This window comes from Stenella coeruleoalba (genome assembly GCF_951394435.1).
Source record: "Stenella coeruleoalba genome assembly, chromosome: 6".
NCBI classification, from domain to species: domain Eukaryota; kingdom Metazoa; phylum Chordata; class Mammalia; order Artiodactyla; family Delphinidae; genus Stenella; species Stenella coeruleoalba.
In genome coordinates, this window is record NC_137151.1 from 22,824,462 (window position 1) to 22,844,299 (window position 19,838).

The 19,838-nt window shown below is 43.8% G+C and overlaps 1 long non-coding RNA gene across 9 annotated transcripts in view; it reads right to left on the reverse strand.

Annotated features, from left to right (window-relative positions):
* Window positions 1–19,838, reverse strand: part of LOC307187927 — a 3,519,425-nt gene that overhangs the window by 452,371 nt on the left and 3,047,216 nt on the right. Inside the window, exon 9 of one of the 9 annotated variants that reach the window (XR_013828743.1) lies at window positions 2,047–2,109. The exons of the other annotated variants lie outside the window; for them this stretch is intronic. This is a non-coding gene — a long non-coding RNA (uncharacterized lncRNA). Of the gene's footprint in view, window positions 1–2,046; window positions 2,110–19,838 lie in introns of those variants that run through there. 9 annotated transcript variants of the gene reach the window in all.

The window sequence follows — 19,838 nt, forward strand, 5'->3', positions numbered from 1 at the left end:
AAAGGGCGTATGCGTTTTTTCCTGAATATATTCAGGAAAAAACGCATACGCCCTTTTTGGCCAACCAAGCAAGCTTGCAAAGGAAATCTGCACTACAATGAAGTCTCACTTCCCCCCGGTCAAAAGGGCCATCTGAAAAAAGTGTAAAATCCAGAAAGGCAGGACAGGCCATGGAGAACTGGGAGCCTTGGTATGCTGATGGGCGGGATGTAAATTGCCAACAGACACTCGGGAGAAGTGTATGGTGTTTCCTGAAACATCTAAAAAACAAAGCAACAGAGCCTAGGGCACTGCCACTTATGGTCCTATAGCTTAGGGAAACTAAAATCAAAAAGACACAGCCACCCCAAAGTTTGGAACGGCTCTGTTTACAAGAACCTCGTTTACAGTACAAGTTCAACATCGCAGAAAGTGAAAAATGGATAAAGAAGTTGTGGTATTTACTTACAAAGCAATATCACTCAGCAATGAAATCTGTGTCATCAGCCCCTTAGCAGCACAATGAGTGGATTCAGGTATGATGATTCTAACTGAAGTAAGTCACACAGAAAAAGAAACATCATAAGATATCAGTAATACACGGAATGTAAACTTGGCTACACAGGAACTGAATTACAGAACAGAACAGGGTCTCAAATTTAGAAAACCAACTTATGCTTGCTTAAGGGTAAAGGTGAGTTGGGGTGCTGCATAAAACCAGAGATTGAAATGAGCACAGATAAAGTTCCTTAAGTCAAATATGGAATAGACAAGAGCTACTCCTTGCTCAACGAAATGGACTCAACACCGCATATTAAACGCCTAAGAATGTACCTGACTAGTAAGTATCTTAAAACCTATGGATTGCTATGTCTCCGAAAGAGAATCAAGCATGTGTACAGGGGCATAAACGCAGCAGTGATAGGATTGGAGAGGTTCGGTGAGCAAATGAAGACCCTTTGAAGTCATATTGCATGGTACCCATTACATGGGTCTTAACTCTCCAGGTTTAAGGTATTCTTCCTTCAGCTAAAACATGCATGTGGAACCCAAGTATGATCAACCATGTGAACGGGAGACGTGTTCAAATATGTCTCAGTTTTCCTCCCCTGATACTCGGGTGCAACATTACAGACGCTTTACTAACACTCTCCCCACTTGGAGAGTCAGCGCCTTTAACCTCCTGTTTGGCCCGGTTTGCAATCTCTGCGGAAGATGAACAGGAATAGCGAGAACCAATGAGAGGCTAGCTGGAGGTGTCTGGACGGGCAAATTTAACTCTCATTTCCCACCAGGAAGAGGAATTAACCAAAGGCTCAGCATGCCGGGCCGGAACCAGATTAGGGCCTGAAGCCATCCTGCGGTGTTGCGGCCAGGTCACAAGAAAGCGAGTTGAAGAAAGGAGCTCAGGGGCACTGTAATTCACAAACCTGCAGAGTTATAAATGACAGCTATCGTCCAAAAATAGACTGAAGTAAGGCTGCCAAGAGGACTTGAAAGCGGGGCAGAATTGCAGGAAACCGATTTCAGGAGGTAGACTAGAATTGCATTGAAAGCATAGGAAAAGAGGCAGAACGTCCACAATGATGCACTTGGCCAAAAAGGGCGTATGCGTTTTTTCCTGAATATATTCAGGAAAAAACGCATACGCCCTTTTTGGCCAACCAAGCAAGCTTGCAAAGGAAATCTGCACTACAATGAAGTCTCACTTCCCCCCGGTCAAAAGGGCCATCTGAAAAAAGTGTAAAATCCAGAAAGGCAGGACAGGCCATGGAGAACTGGGAGCCCTGTTATGCTGATGGGCGGGATGTAAATTGCCAACAACCACTCGGGAGAAGTGTATGGTGTTTCCTGAAACATCTAAAAAACAAAGCAACAGAACCTAGGGCACTTCCACTTATGGTCCTATAGCTTAGGGAAATTAAAAGCAAAAAGACACAGCCACCCCAAAGTTTGGAACGGCTCTGTTTACAAGAACCTCGTTTACAGTACAAGTTCAACATCGCAGAAAGTGAAAAATGGATAAAGAAGTTGTGGTATTCACTTACAAAGCAATATCACTCAGCAATGAAATCTATGTCATCAGGCCCTTAGCAGCACAGTGAGTGGATTCAGGTATGATGATTCTAACTGAAATAAGTCACACAGAAAAAGAAACATCATAAGATATCAGTAACACACGGAATGTAAACTTGGCTACACAGGAACTGAATTACAGAACAGAACAGGGTCTTAAATTTAGAAAACCAACTTATGCTTGCTTAAGGGTAAAGGTGAGTTGGGGTGCTGCATAAACCAGAGATTGAAATGAGCACAGATAAAGTTCCTTAAGTCAAATATGGAATAGACAAGAGCTACTCCTTGCTCAACGAAATGGACTCAACACCGCATATTAAACGCCTAAGAATGTACCTGACTAGTAAGTATCTTAAAACCTATGGATTGCTATGTCTCCGAAAGAGAATCAAGCATGTGTACAGGGGCATAAACGCAGCAGTGATAGGATTGGAGAGGTTCGGTGAGCAAATGAAGACCCTTTGAAGTCATATTGCATGGTACCCATTCCACGGGTCTCAACTCTCCAGGTTTAAGGTATTTTTCCTTCAGCTAAAACATGCATGTGGAACCCAAGTATGATCAACCATGTGAACGGGAGACGTGTTCAAATATGTCTCAGTTTTCCTCCCCTGGTCCTCGGGTGCAACATTCCAGACGCTTTACTAACACTCTCCCCACTTGGAGAGTCAGCGCCTTTAACCTCCTGTTTGGCCCAGTTTGCAATTTCTGCGGAAGATGAACAGGAATAGCGAGAACCAATGAGAGACTAGCTGGAGGTGTCTGGACGGGCAAATTTAACTCTCATTTCCCACCAGGAAGAGGAAATAACCAAAGGCTCAGCGTGCCGTGCCGGAACCAGATTAGGGCCTGAAGCCATCCTGTGGTGTTGCAGCCAGGTCACAAGAAAGCGAGTTGAAGAAAGGAGCTCAGGGGCACTGTAATTCTCAAACCTGCAGAGTTATAAATGACAGCTATCGTCCAAAAATAGACTGAAGTAAGGCTGCCAAGAGGACTTGAAAGCGTGGCAGAATTGCAGGAAACCGATTTCAGGAGGTAGACTGGAATTGCATTGAAAGCATAGGAAAAGAGGCAGAACGTCCACAATGATGCACTTGGCCAAAAAGGGCGTATGCGTTTTTTCCTGAATATATTCAGGAAAAAATGCATACGCCCTTTTTGGCCAACCAAGCAAGCTTGCAAAGGAAATCTGCACTACAATGAAGTCTCACTTCCCACCGGTCAAAAGGGCCATCTGAAAAAAGTGTAAAATCCAGAAAGGCAGGACAGGCCATGGAGAACTGGGAGCCTTGTTATGCTGATGGGCGGGATGTAAATTGCCAACAGACACTCGGGAGAAGTGTATGGTGTTTCCTGAAACATCTAAAAAACAAAGCAACAGAACCTAGGGCACTTCCACTTATGGTCCTATAGCTTAGGGAAATTAAAATCAAAAAGACACAGCCACCCCAAAGTTTGGAACGGCTCTGTTTACAAGAACCTCGTTTACAGTACAAGTTCAACATCGCACAAAGTGAAAAATGGATAAAGAAGTTGTGGTATTTACTTACAAAGCAATATCACTCAGCAATGAAATCTGTGTCATCAGGCCCTTAGCAGCACAATGAGTGGATTCAGGTATGATGATTCTAACTGAAATAAGTCACACAGAAAAAGAAACATCATAAGATATCAGTAATACACGGAATGTAAACTTGGCTACACAGGAACTGAATTACAGAACAGAACAGGTTCTCAAATTTAGAAAACCAACTTATTCTTGCTTAAGGGTAAAGGTGAGTTAGGGTGCAGCATAAAACCAGAGACTGAAATGAGCACAGATAAAGTTCCTTAAGCCAAATATGGAATAGACAAGAGCTACTCCTTGCTCAACGAAATGGACTCAACACCGCATATTAAACGCCTAAGAATGTACCTGACTAGTAAGTATCTTAAAACCTATGGATTGCTATGTCTCCGAAAGAGAATAAAGCATGTGTACAGGGGCATAAACGCAGCAGTGATAGGATTGGAGAGGTTCGGTGAGCAAATGAAGACCCTTTGAAGTCATATTGCATGGTACCCATTCCACGGGACTCAACTCTCCAGGTTTAAGGTATTCTTCCTTCAGCTAAAACATGCATGTGGAACCCAAGTATGATCAACCATGTGAACGGGAGACGTGTTCAAATATGTCTCAGTTTTCCTCCCCTGGTACTCGGGTGCAACATTCCAGACGCTTTACTAACACTGGAGAGTCAGCGCCTTTAACCTCCTGTTTGGCCCAGTTTGCAATTTCTGCGGAAGATGAACAGGAATAGCGAGAACCAATGAGAGACTAGCTGGAGGTGTCTGGACGGGCAAATTTAACTCTCATTTCCCACCAGGAAGAGGAAATAACCAAAGGCTCAGCGTGCCGTGCCGGAACCAGATTAGGGCCTGAAGCCATCCTGCAGTGTTGCAGCCAGGTCACAAGAAAGCGAGTTGAAGAAAGGAGCTCAGGGACACTGTAATTCTCAAACCTGCAGAGTTATAAATGACAGCTATCGTCCAAAAATAGACTGAAGTAAGGCTGCCAAGAGGACTTGAAAGCGGGGCAGAATTGCAGGAAACCGATTTCAGGAGGTAGACTGGAATTGCATTGAAAGCATAGGAAAAGAGGCAGAACGTCCACAATGATGTACTTGGCCAAAAAGGGCGTATGCGTTTTTTCCTGAATATATTCAGGAAAAAACGCATACGCCCTTTTTGGCCAACCAAGCAAGCTTGCAAGGGAAATCTGCACTACAATGAAGTCTCACTTCCCACCGGTCAAAAGGGCCATCTGAAAAAAGTGTAAAATCCAGAAAGGCAGGACAGGCCATGGAGAACTGGGAGCCTTGTTATGCTGATGGGCGGGATGTAAATTGCCAACAGACACTCGGGAGAAGTGTATGGTGTTTCCTGAAACATCTAAAAAACAAAGCAACAGAGCCTAGGGCACTGCCACTTATGGTCCTATAGCTTAGGGAAACTAAAATCAAAAAGACACAGCCACCCCAAAGTTTGGAACGGCTCTGTTTACAAGAACCTCGTTTACAGTACAAGTTCAACATCGCAGAAAGTGAAAAATGGATAAAGAAGTTGTGGTATTTACTTACAAAGCAATATCACTCAGCAATGAAATCTATGTCATCAGGCCCTTAGCAGCACAATGAGTGGATTCAGGTATGATGATTCTAACTGAAATAAGTCACACAGAAAAAGAAACATCATAAGATATCAGTAGTACACGGAATGGAAACTTGGCTACACAGGAACTGAATTACAGAACAGAACAGGGTCTCAAATTTAGAAAAACAACTTATGCTTGCTTAAGGGTAAAGGTGAGTTGGGGTGCTGCATAAAACTAGAGATTGAAATGAGCACAGATAAAGTTCCTTAAGCCAAATATGGAATAGACAAGAGCTACTCCTTGCTCAACGAAATGGACTCAACACCGCATATTAAACGCCTAAGAATGTACCTGACTTGTAAGTATCTTAAAACCTATGGATTGCTATGTCTCTGAAAGAGAATCAAGCATGTGTACAGGGGCATAAACGCAGCAGTGATAGGATTGGAGAGGTTCGGTGAGCAAATGAAGACCCTTTGAAGTCATATTGCATGGTACCCATTCCACGGGTTTCAACTACCCAGGTTTAAGGTATTCTTCCTTCAGCTAAAACATGCATGTGGAACCTAGAGTATGATCAACCATGTGATCGGGAGACGTGTTCAAATATGTCTCAGTTTTCCTCCCCTGGTACTCGGGTACAACATTCCAGACGCTTTACTAACACTCTCCCCACTTGGAGAGTCAGTCCCTTTAACCTCCTGTTTGGCCCAGTTTGCAATTTCTGCGGAAGATGAACAGGAATAGCGAGAACCAATGAGAGGCTAGCTGGAGGTGTCTGGACGGGCAAATTTAACTCTCATTTCCCACCAGGAAGAGGAAATAACCAAAGGCTCAGCATGCCGTACCGGAACCAGATTAGGGCCTGAAGCCATCCTGCGGTGTTGCGGCCAGCTCAAAAGAAAGCGAGTTGAAGAAAGGAGCTCAGGGGCACTGTAATTCACAAACCTGCAGAGTTATAAATGACAGCTATCGTCCAAAAATAGACTGAAGTAAGGCTGCCAAGAGGACTTGAAAGCGGGGCAGAATTGCAGGAAACCGATTTCAGGAGGTAGACTGGAATTGCATTGAAAGCATAGGAAAAGAGGCAGAACGTCCACAATGATGCACTTGGCCAAAAAGGGCGTATGCATTTTTTCCTGAATATATTCAGGAAAAAACGCATACGCCCTTTTTGGCCAACCAAGCAAGCTTGCAAAGGAAATCTGCACTACAATGAAGTCTCACTTCCCCCCGGTCAAAAGGGCCATCTGAAAAAAGTGTAAAATCCAGAAAGGCAGTACAGGCCATGGAGAACTGGGAGCCTTGTTATGCTGATGGGCGGGATGTAAATTGCCAACAGACACTCGGGAGAAGTGTATGGTGTTTCCTGAAACATCTAAAAAACAAAGCAACAGAGCCTAGGGCACTGCCACTTATGGTCCTATAGCTTAGGGAAATTAAAATCAAAAAGACACAGCCACCCCAAAGTTTGGGACGCCTCTGTTTACAAGAACCTCGTTTACAGTACAAGTTCAACATCGCAGAAAGTGAAAAATGGATAAAGAAGTTGTGGTATTTACTTACAAAGCAATATCACTCAGCAATGAAATCTGTGTCATCAGGCCCTTAGCAGCACAATGAGTGGATTCAGGTATGATGATTCTAACTGAAGTAAGTCACACAGAAAAAGAAACATCATAAGATATCAGTAATACACGGAATGTAAACTTGGCTACACAGGAACTGAATTACAGAACAGAACAGGGTCTCAAATTTAGAAAACCAACTTATGCTTGCTTAAGGGTAAAGGTGAGTTGGGGTGCTGCATAAAACCAGAGATTGAAATGAGCACAGATAAAGTTCCTTAAGTCAAATATGGAATAGACAAGAGCTACTCCTTGCTCAACGAAATGGACTCAACACCGCATATTAAACGCCTAAGAATGTACCTGACTAGTAAGTATCTTAAAACCTATGGATTGCTATGTCTCCGAAAGAGAATCAAGCATGTGTACAGGGGCATAAACGCAGCAGTGATAGGATTGGAGAGGTTCGGTGAGCAAATGAAGACCCTTTGAAGTCATATTGCATGGTACCCATTACATGGGTCTTAACTCTCCAGGTTTAAGGTATTCTTCCTTCAGCTAAAACATGCATGTGGAACCCAAGTATGATCAACCATGTGAACGGGAGACGTGTTCAAATATGTCTCAGTTTTCCTCCCCTGATACTCGGGTGCAACATTCCAGACGCTTTACTAACACTCTCCCCACTTGGAGAGTCAGCGCCTTTAACCTCCTGTTTGGCCCGGTTTGCAATTTCTGCGGAAGATGAACAGGAATAGCGAGAACCAATGAGAGGCTAGCTGGAGGTGTCTGGACGGGCAAATTTAACTCTCATTTCCCACCAGGAAGAGGAATTAACCAAAGGCTCAGCATGCCGGGCCGGAACCAGATTAGGGCCTGAAGTCATCCTGCGGTGTTGCGGCCAGGTCACAAGAAAGCGAGTTGAAGAAAGGAGCTCAGGGGCACTGTAATTCACAAACCTGCAGAGTTATAAATGACAGCTATCGTCCAAAAATATACTGAAGTAAGGCTGCCAAGAGGACTTGAAAGCGGGGCAGAATTGCAGGAAACCGATTTCAGGAGGTAGACTGGAATTGCATTGAAAGCATAGGAAAAGAGGCAGAACGTCCACAATGATGCACTTGGCCAAAAAGGGCGTATGCGTTTTTTCCTGAATATATTCAGGAAAAAACGCATACGCCCTTTTTGGCCAACCAAGCAAGCTTGCAAAGGAAATCTGCACTACAATGAAGTCTCACTTCCCCCTGGTCAAAAGGGCCATCTGAAAAAAGTGTAAAATCCAGAAAGGCAGGACAGGCCATGGAGAACTGGGAGCCTTGGTATGCTGATGGGCGGGATGTAAATTGCCAACAGACACTCGGGAGAAGTGTATGGTGTTTCCTGAAACATCTAAAAAACAAAGCAACAGAGCCTAGGGCACTGCCACTTATGGTCCTATAGCTTAGGGAAACTAAAATCAAAAAGACACAGCCACCCCAAAGTTTGGAACGGCTCTGTTTACAAGAACCTCGTTTACAGTACAAGTTCAACATCGCACAAAGTGAAAAATGGATAAAGAAGTTGTGGTATTTACTTACAAAGCAATATCACTCAGCAATGAAATCTGTGTCATCAGGCCCTTAGCAGCACAATGAGTGGATTCAGGTATGATGATTCTAACTGAAGTAAGTCACACAGAAAAAGAAACATCATAAGATATCAGTAATACACGGAATGTAAACTTGGCTACACAGGAACTGAATTACAGAACAGAACAGGGTCTCAAATTTAGAAAACCAACTTATGCTTGCTTAAGGGTAAAGGTGAGTTGGGGTGCTGCATAAAACCAGAGATTGAAATGAGCACAGATAAAGTTCCTTAAGTCAAATATGGAATAGACAAGAGCTACTCCTTGCTCAACGAAATGGACTCAACACCGCATATTAAACGCCTAAGAATGTACCTGACTAGTAAGTATCTTAAAACCTATGGATTGCTATGTCTCCGAAAGAGAATCAAGCATGTGTACAGGGGCATAAACGCAGCAGTGATAGGATTGGAGAGGTTCGGTGAGCAAATGAAGACCCTTTGAAGTCATATTGCATGGTACCCATTACATGGGTCTTAACTCTCCAGGTTTAAGGTATTCTTCCTTCAGCTAAAACATGCATGTGGAACCCAAGTATGATCAACCATGTGAACGGGAGACGTGTTCAAATATGTCTCAGTTTTCCTCCCCTGATACTCGGGTGCAACATTCCAGACGCTTTACTAACACTCTCCCCACTTGGAGAGTCAGCGCCTTTAACCTCCTGTTTGGCCCGGTTTGCAATTTCTGCGGAAGATGAACAGGAATAGCGAGAACCAATGAGAGGCTAGCTGGAGGTGTCTGGACGGGCAAATTTAACTCTCATTTCCCACCAGGAAGAGGAATTAACCAAAGGCTCAGCATGCCGGGCCGGAACCAGATTAGGGCCTGAAGTCATCCTGCGGTGTTGCGGCCAGGTCACAAGAAAGCGAGTTGAAGAAAGGAGCTCAGGGGCACTGTAATTCACAAACCTGCAGAGTTATAAATGACAGCTATCGTCCAAAAATAGACTGAAGTAAGGCTGCCAAGAGGACTTGAAAGCGGGGCAGAATTGCAGGAAACCGATTTCAGGAGGTAGACTGGAATTGCATTGAAAGCATAGGAAAAGAGGCAGAACGTCCACAATGATGCACTTGGCCAAAAAGGGCGTATGCGTTTTTTCCTGAATATATTCAGGAAAAAACGCATACGCCCTTTTTGGCCAACCAAGCAAGCTTGCAAAGGAAATCTGCACTACAATGAAGTCTCACTTCCCCCCGGTCAAAAGGGCCATCTGAAAAAAGTGTAAAATCCAGAAAGGCAGGACAGGCCATGGAGAACTGGGAGCCTTGGTATGCTGATGGGCGGGATGTAAATTGCCAACAGACACTCGGGAGAAGTGTATGGTGTTTCCTGAAACATCTGAAAAACAAAGCAACAGAGCCTAGGGCACTGCCACTTATGGTCCTATAGCTTAGGGAAACTAAAATCAAAAAGACACAGCCACCCCAAAGTTTGGAACGGCTCTGTTTACAAGAACCTCGTTTACAGTACAAGTTCAACATCGCACAAAGTGAAAAATGGATAAAGAAGTTGTGGTATTTACTTACAAAGCAATATCACTCAGCAATGAAATCTGTGTCATCAGCCCCTTAGCAGCACAATGAGTGGATTCAGGTATGATGATTCTAACTGAAGTAAGTCACACAGAAAAAGAAACATCATAAGATATCAGTAATACACGGAATGTAAACTTGGCTACACAGGAACTGAATTACAGAACAGAACAGGGTCTCAAATTTAGAAAACCAACTTATGCTTGCTTAAGGGTAAAGGTGAGTTGGGGTGCTGCATAAAACCAGAGATTGAAATGAGCACAGATAAAGTTCCTTAAGTCAAATATGGAATAGACAAGAGCTACTCCTTGCTCAACGAAATGGACTCAACACCGCATATTAAACGCCTAAGAATGTACCTGACTAGTAAGTATCTTAAAACCTATGGATTGCTATGTCTCCGAAAGAGAATCAAGCATGTGTACAGGGGCATAAATGCAGCAGTGATAGGATTGGAGAGGTTCGGTGAGCAAATGAAGACCCTTTGAAGTCATATTGCATGGTACCCATTACATGGGTCTTAACTCTCCAGGTTTAAGGTATTCTTCCTTCAGCTAAAACATGCATGTGGAACCCAAGTATGATCAACCATGTGAACGGGAGACGTGTTCAAATATGACTCAGTTTTCCTCCCCTGATACTCGGGTGCAACATTCCAGACGCTTTACTAACACTCTCCCCACTTGGAGAGTCAGCGCCTTTAACCTCCTGTTTGGCCAGGTTTGCAATCTCTGCGGAAGATGAACAGGAATAGCGAGAACCAATGAGAGGCTAGCTGGAGGTGTCTGGACGGGCAAATTTAACTCTCATTTCCCACCAGGAAGAGGAATTAACCAAAGGCTCAGCATGCCGGGCCGGAACCAGATTAGGGCCTGAAGCCATCCTGCGGTGTTGCAGCCAGGTCACAAGAAAGCGAGTTGAAGAAAGGAGCTCAGGGGCACTGTAATTCACAAACCTGCAGAGTTATAAATGACAGCTATCGTCCAAAAATAGACTGAAGTAAGGCTGCCAAGAGGACTTGAAAGCGGGGCAGAATTGCAGGAAACCGATTTCAGGAGGTAGACTGGAATTGCATTGAAAGCATAGGAAAAGAGACAGAACGTCCACAATGATGCACTTGGCCAAAAAGGGCGTATGCGTTTTTTCCTGAATATATTCAGGAAAAAACGCATACGCCCTTTTTGGCCAACCAAGCAAGCTTGCAAAGGAAATCTGCACTACAATGAAGTCTCACTTCCCCCCGGTCAAAAGGGCCATCTGAAAAAAGTGTAAAATCCAAAAAGGCAGGACAGGCCATGGAGAACTGGGAGCCTTGGTATGCTGATGGGCGGGATGTAAATTGCCAACAGACACTCGGGAGAAGTGTATGGTGTTTCCTGAAACATCTAAAAAACAAAGCAACAGAGCCTAGGGCACTGCCACTTATGGTCCTATAGCTTAGGGAAACTAAAATCAAAAAGACACAGCCACCCCAAAGTTTGGAACGGCTCTGTTTACAAGAACCTCGTTTACAGTACAAGTTCAACATCGCAGAAAGTGAAAAATGGATAAAGAAGTTGTGGTATTTACTTACAAAGCAATATCACTCAGCAATGAAATCTGTGTCATCAGGCCCTTAGCAGCACAATGAGTGGATTCAGGTATGATGATTCTAACTGAAGTAAGTCACACAGAAAAAGAAACATCATAAGATATCAGTAATACACGGAATGTAAACTTGGCTACACAGGAACTGAATTACAGAACAGAACAGGGTCTCAAATTTAGAAAACCAACTTATGCTTGCTTAAGGGTAAAGGTGAGTTGGGGTGCTGCATAAAACCAGAGATTGAAATGAGCACAGATAAAGTTCCTTAAGTCAAATATGGTATAGACAAGAGCTACTCCTTGCTCAACGAAATGGACTCAACACCGCATATTAAACGCCTAAGAATGGACCTGACTAGTAAGTATCTTAAAACCTATGGATTGCTATGTCTCTGAAAGAGAATGAAGCATGTGTACAGGGGCATAAACGCAGCAGTGATAGGATTGGAGAGGTTCGGTGAGCAAATGAAGACCCTTTGAAGTCATATTGCATGGTACCCATTACATGGGTCTTAACTCTCCAGGTTTAAGGTATTCTTCCTTCAGCTAAAACATGCATGTGGAACCCAAGTATGATCAACCATGTGAACGGGAGACGTGTTCAAATATGTCTCAGTTTTCCTCCCCTGGTACTCGGGTGCAACATTCCAGACGCTTTACTAACACTCTCCCCACTTGGAGAGTCAGCGCCTTTAACCTGCTGTTTGGCCCGGTTTGCAATTTCTGCGGAAGATGAACAGGAATAGCGAGAACCAATGAGAGGCTAGCTGGAGGTGTCTGGACGGGCAAATTTAACTCTCATTTCCCACCAGGAAGAGGAATTAACCAAAGGCTCAGCATGCCGGGCCGGAACCAGATTAGGGCCTGAAGCCATCCTGCGGTGTTGCGGCCAGGTCACAAGAAAGCGAGTTGAAGAAAGGAGCTCAGGGGCACTGTAATTCACAAACCTGCAGAGTTATAAATGACAGCTATCGTCCAAAAATAGACTGAAGTAAGGCTGCCAAGAGGACTTGAAAGCGGGGCAGAATTGCAGGAAACCGATTTCAGGAGGTAGACTGGAATTGCATTGAAAGCATAGGAAAAGAGACAGAACGTCCACAATGATGCACTTGGCCAAAAAGGGCGTATGCGTTTTTTCCTGAATATATTCAGGAAAAAACGCATACGCCCTTTTTGGCCAACCAAGCAAGCTTGCAAAGGAAATCTGCACTACAATGAAGTCTCACTTCCCCCCGGTCAAAAGGGCCATCTGAAAAAAGTGTAAAATCCAGAAAGGCAGGACAGGCCATGGAGAACTGGGAGCCTTGTTATGCTGATGGGCGGGATGTAAATTGCCAACAGACACTCGGGAGAAGTGTATGGTGTTTCCTGAAACATCTAAAAAACAAAGCAACAGAGCCTAGGGCACTGCCACTTATGGTCCTATAGCTTAGGGAAATTAAAATCAAAAAGACACAGCCACCCCAAAGTTTGGGACGCCTCTGTTTACAAGAACCTCGTTTACAGTACAAGTTCAACATCGCAGAAAGTGAAAAATGGATAAAGAAGTTGTGGTATTTACTTACAAAGCAATATCACTCAGCAATGAAATCTATGTCATCAGGACCTTAGCATCACAATGAGTGGATTCAGGTATGATGATTCTAACTGAAATAAGTCACACAGAAAAAGAAACATCATAAGATATCACTAATACACGGAATGTAAACTTGGCTACACAGGAACTGAATTACAGAACAGAACAGCGTCTCAAATTTAGAAAACCAACTTATGCTTGCTTAAGGGTAAAGGTGAGTTGGGGTGCTGCATAAAACCAGAGATTGAAATGAGCACAGATAAAGTTCCTTAAGCCAAATATGGAATAGACAAGAGCTACTCCTTGCTCAACGAAATGGACTCAACACCACATATTAAACGCCTAAGAATGTACCTGACTAGTAAGTATCGTAAAACCTATGGATTGCTATGTCTCCAAAAGAGAATCAAGCATGTGTACAGGGGCATAAACGCAGCAGTGATAGGATTGGAGAGGTTTTGTGAGCAAATGAAGACCCTTTGAAGTCATATTGCATGGTACCCATTCCACGGGTTTCAACTACCCAGGTTTAAGGTATTCTTCCTTCAGCTAAAACATGCATGTGGAACCTAGAGTATGATCAACCATGTGATCGGGAGACGTGTTCAAATATGTCTCAGTTTTCGTACCTGGTACTCGGGTGCAACATTCCAGACGCTTTACTAACACTCTCCCCACTTGGAGAGTCAGTCCCTTTAACCTCCTGTTTGGCCCAGTTTGCAATTTCTGCGGAAGATGAACAGGAATAGCGAGAACCAATGAGAGGCTAGCTGGAGGTGTCTGGACGGGCAAATTTAACTCTCATTTCCCACCAGGAAGAGGAATTAACCAAAGGCTCAGCATGCCGGGCCGGAACCAGATTAGGGCCTGAAGCCATCCTGCGGTGTTGTGGCCAGGTCACAAGAAAGCGAGTTGAAGAAAGGAGCTCAGGGGCACTGTAATTCACAAACCTGCAGAGTTATAAATGACAGCTATCGTCCAAAAATAGACTGAAGTAAGGCTGCCAAGAGGACTTGAAAGCGGGGCAGAATTGCAGGAAACCGATTTCAGGAGGTAGACTGGAATTGCATTGAAAGCATAGGAAAAGAGGCAGAACGTCCACAATGATGCACTTGGCCAAAAAGGGCGTATGCGTTTTTTCCTGAATATATTCAGGAAAAAACGCATATGCACTTTTTGGCCAACCAAGCAAGCTTGCAAAGGAAATCTGCACTACAATGAAGTCTCACTTCCCCCCGGTCAAAAGGGCCATCTGAAAAAAGTGTAAAATCCAGAAAGGCAACAGGCCATTGAGAACTGGGAGCCTTGTTATGCTGATGGGCGGGATGTAAATTGCCAACAGACACTTGGGAGAAGTGTATGGTGTTTCCTGAAACATCTAAAAAACAAAGCAACAGAGCCTAGGGCACTTCCACTTATGGTCCTATAGCTTAGGGAAATTAAAATCAAAAAGACACAGCCACCCCAAAGTTTGGAACGGCTCTGTTTACAAGAACCTCGTTTACAGTACAAGTTCAACATCGCAGAAAGTGAAAAATGGATAAAGAAGTTGTGGTATTCACTTACAAAGCAATATCACTCAGCAATGAAATCTATGTCATCAGGCCCTTAGCAGCACAATGAGTGGATTCAGGTATGATGATTCTAACTGAAATAAGTCACACAGAAAAAGAAACATCATAAGATATCAGTAATACACGGAATGGAAACTTGGCTACACAGGAACTGAATTACAGAACAGAACAGGGTCTCAAATTTAGAAAACCAACTTATGCTTGCTTAAGGGTAAAGGTGAGTTGGGGTGCTGCATAAAACCAGAGAGTGAAATGAGCACAGATAAAGTTCCTTAAGCCAAATATGGAATAGACAAGAGCTACTCCTTGCTCAACGAAATGGACTCAACACCGCATATTAAACGCCTAAGAATGTACCTGACTAGTAAGTATCGTAAAACCTATGGATTGCTATGTCTCCAAAAGAGAATCAAGCATGTGTACAGGGGCATAAACGCAGCAGTGATAGGATTGGAGAGGTTCGGTGAGCAAATGAAGACCCTTTGAAGTCATATTGCATTGTACCCATTCCACGGGTCTCAACTCTCCAGGTTTAAGGTATTCTTCCTTCAGCTAAAACATGCATGTGGAACCCAAGTATGATCAACCATGTGAACGGGAGACGTGTTCAAATATGTCTCAGTTTTCCTCCCCTGGTACTCGGGTGCAACATTCCAGACGCTTTACTAACACTCTCCCCACTTGGAGAGTCAGCGCCTTTAACCTCCTGTTTGGCCCAGTTTGCAATTTCTGCGGAAGATGAACAGGAATAGCGAGAACCAATGAGAGGCTAGCTGGAGGTGTCTGGACGGGCAAATTTAACTCTCATTTCCCACCAGGAAGAGGAAATAACCAAAGGCTCAGCGTGCCGTACCGAAACCAGATTAGGGCCTGAAGCCATCCTGCGGTGTTGCGGCCAGCTCAAAAGAAAGCGAGTTGAAGAAAGGAGCTCAGGGGCACTGTAATTCACAAACCTGCAGAGTTATAAATGACAGCTATCGTCCAAAAATAGACTGAAGTAAGGCTGCCAAGAGGACTGGAAAGCGGGGCAGAATTGCAGGAAACCGATTTCAGGAGGTAGACTGGAATTGCATTGAAAGCATAGGAAAAGAGGCAGAACGTCCACAATGATGCACTTGGCCAAAAAGGGCGTATGCGTTTTTTCCTGAATATATTCAGGAAAAAACGCATACGCCCTTTTTGGCCAACCAAGCAAGCTTGCAAAGGAAATCTGCACTACAATGAAGTCTCACTTCCCCCCGGTCAAAAGGGCCATCTGAAAAAAGTGTAAAATCCAGAAAGGCAGGACAGGCCATGGAGAACTGGGAGCCTTGTTATGCTGATGGGCGGGATGTAAATTGCCAACAACCACTCGGGAGAAGTGTATGGTGTTTCCTGAAACATCTAAAAAACAAAGCAACAGAGCCTAGGGCACTTCCACTTATGGTCCTATAGCTTAGGGAAATTAAAATCAAAAAGACACAGCCACCCCAAAGTTTGGAACGGCTCTGTTTACAAGAACCTCGTTTACAGTACAAGTTCAACATCGCAGAAAGTGAAAAATGGAGAAAGAAGTTGTGGTATTTACTTACAAAGCAATATCACTCAGCAATGAAATCTGTGTCATCAGGCCCTTAGCAGCACAATGAGTGGATTCAGGTATGATGATTCTAACTGAAATAAGTCACACAGAAAAAGAAACATCATAAGATATCAGTAATACACGGAATGGAAACTTGGCTACACAGGAACTGAATTACAGAACAGAACAGGGTCTCAAATTTAGAAAACCAACTTATTCTTGCTTAAGTGTAAAGGTGAGTTGGGGTGCTGCATAAAACCAGAGATTGAAATGAGCACAGATAAAGTTCCTTAAGCCAAATATGGAATAGACAAGAGCTACTCCTTGCTCAACGAAATGGACTCAAAACCCCATATTAAACGCCTAAGAATGTACCTGACTAGTAAGTATCTTAAAACCTATGGATTGCTATGTATCCGAAAGAGAATGAAGCATGTGTACAGGGGCATAAACGCAGCAGTGATAGGATTGGAGAGGTTCGGTGAGCAAATGAAGACCCTTTGAAGTCATATTGCATGGTACCCATTCCACGGGTTTCAACTACCCAGGTTTAAGGTATTCTTCCTTCAGCTAAAACATGCATGTGGAACCTAGAATATGATCAACCATGTGATCGGGAGACGTGTTCAAATATGTCTCAGATTTCCTCCCCTGGTACTCGGGTGCAACATTCCAGACGCTTTACTAACACTCTCCCCACTTGGAGAGTCAGTCCCTTTAACCTCCTGTTTGGCCCAGTTTTCAATTTCTGCGGAAGATGAACAGGAATAGCGAGAACCAATGAGAGGCTAGCTGGAGGTGTCTGGACGGGCAAATTTAACTCTCATTTCCCACCAGGAAGAGGAATTAACCAAAGGCTCAGCATGCCGGGCCGGAACCAGATTAGGGCCTGAAGCCATCCTGCGGTGTTGCGGCCAGGTCACAAGAAAGCGAGTTGAAGAAAGGAGCTCAGGGGCACTGTAATTCACAAACCTGCAGAGTTATAAATGACAGCTATCGTCCAAAAATAGACTGAAGTAAGGCTGCCAAGAGGACTTGAAAGCGGGGCAGAATTGCAGGAAACCGATTTCAGGAGGTAGACTGGAATTGCATTGAAAGCATAGGAAAAGAGGCAGAACGTCCACAATGATGCACTTGGCCAAAAAGGGCGTATGCGTTTTTTCCTGAATATATTCAGGAAAAAACGCATACGCCCTTTTTGGCCAACCAAGCAAGCTTGCAAAGGAAATCTGCACTACAATGAAGTCTCACTTCCCCCCGGTCAAAAGGGCCATCTGAAAAAAGTGTAAAATCCAGAAAGGCAACAGGCCATTGAGAACTGGGAGCCTTGTTATGCTGATGGGCGGGATGTAAATTGCCAACAGACACTTGGGAGAAGTGTATGGTGTTTCCTGAAACATCTAAAAAACAAAGCAACAGAGCCTAGGGCACTTCCACTTATGGTCCTATAGCTTAGGGAAATTAAAATGAAAAAGACACAGCCACCCCAAAGTTTGGAACGGCTCTGTTTACAAGAACCTCGTTTACAGTACAAGTTCAACATCGCAGAAAGTGAAAAATGGATAAAGAAGTTGTGGTATTCACTTACAAAGCAATATCACTCAGCAATGAAATCTATGTCATCAGGCCCTTAGCAGCACAATGAGTGGATTCAGGTATGATGATTCTAACTGAAATAAGTCACACAGAAAAAGAAACATCATAAGATATCAGTAATACATGGAATGGAAACTTGGCTACACAGGAACTGAATTACAGAACAGAACAGGGTCTCAAATTTAGAAAACCAACTTATGCTTGCTTAAGGGTAAAGGTGAGTTGGGGTGCTGCATAAAACCAGAGAGTGAAATGAGCACAGATAAAGTTCCTTAAGCCAAATATGGAATAGACAAGAGCTACTCCTTGCTCAACGAAATGGACTCAACACCGCATATTAAACGCCTAAGAATGTACCTGACTAGTAAGTATCGTAAAACCTATGGATTGCTATGTCTCCAAAAGAGAATCAAGCATGTGTACAGGGGCATAAACGCAGCAGTGATAGGATTGGAGAGGTTCGGTGAGCAAATGAAGACCCTTTGAAGTCATATTGCATTGTACCCATTCCACGGGTCTCAACTCTCCAGGTTTAAGGTATTCTTCCTTCAGCTAAAACATGCATGTGGAACCCAAGTATGATCAACCATGTGAACGGGAGACGTGTTCAAATATGTCTCAGTTTTCCTCCCCTGGTACTCGGGTGCAACATTCCAGACGCTTTACTAACACTCTCCCCACTTAGAGAGTCAGCGCCTTTAACCTCCTGTTTGGCCCAGTTTGCAATTTCTGCGGAAGATGAACAGGAATAGCGAGAACCAATGAGAGGCTAGCTGGAGGTGTCTGGACGGGCAAATTTAACTCTCATTTCCCACCAGGAAGAGGAAATAACCAAAGGCTCAGCGTGCCGTACCGAAACCAGATTAGGGCCTGAAGCCATCCTGCGGTGTTGCGGCCAGCTCAAAAGAAAGCGAGTTGAAGAAAGGAGCTCAGGGGCACTGTAATTCACAAACCTGCAGAGTTATAAATGACAGCTATCGTCCAAAAATAGACTGAAGTAAGGCTGCCAAGACGGCTTGAAAGCGGGGCAGAATTGCAGGAAACCGATTTCAGGAGGTAGACTGGAATTGCATTGAAAGCATAGGAAAAGAGGCAGAACGTCCACAATGATGCACTTGGCCAAAAAGGGCGTATGCGTTTTTTCCTGAATATATTCAGGAAAAAACGCATACGCCCTTTTTGGCCAACCAAGCAAGCTTGCAAAGGAAATCTGCACTACAATGAAGTCTCACTTCCCCCCGGTCAAAAGGGCCATCTGAAAAAAGTGTAAAATCCAGAAAGGCAGGACAGGCCATGGAGAACTGGGAGCCTTGTTATGCTGATGGGCGGGATGTAAATTGCCAACAACCACTCGGGAGAAGTGTATGGTGTTTCCTGAAACATCTAAAAAACAAAGCAACAGAGCCTAGGGCACTTCCACTTATGGTCCTATAGCTTAGGGAAATTAAAATCAAAAAGACACAGCCACCCCAAAGTTTGGAACGGCTCTGTTTACAAGAACCTCGTTTACAGTACAAGTTCAACATCGCAGAAAGTGAAAAATGGATAAAGAAGTTGTGGTATTTACTTACAAAGCAATATCACTCAGCAATGAAATCTGTGTCATCAGGCCCTTAGCAGCACAATGAGTGGATTCAGGTATGATGATTCTAACTGAAATAAGTCACACAGAAAAAGAAACATCATAAGATATCAGTAATACACGGAATGTAAACTTGGCTACACAGGAACTGAATTACAGAACAGAACAGGGTCTCAAATTTAGAAAACCAACTTATTCTTGCTTAAGTGTAAAGGTGAGTTGGGGTGCTGCATAAAACCAGAGATTGAAATGAGCACAGATAAAGTTCCTTAAGCCAAATATGGAATAGACAAGAGCTACTCCTTGCTCAACGAAATGGACTCAAAACCCCATATTAAACGCCTAAGAATGTACCTGACTAGTAAGTATCTTAAAACCTATGGATTGCTATGTATCCGAAAGAGAATGAAGCATGTGCACAGGGGCATAAACGCAGCAGTGATA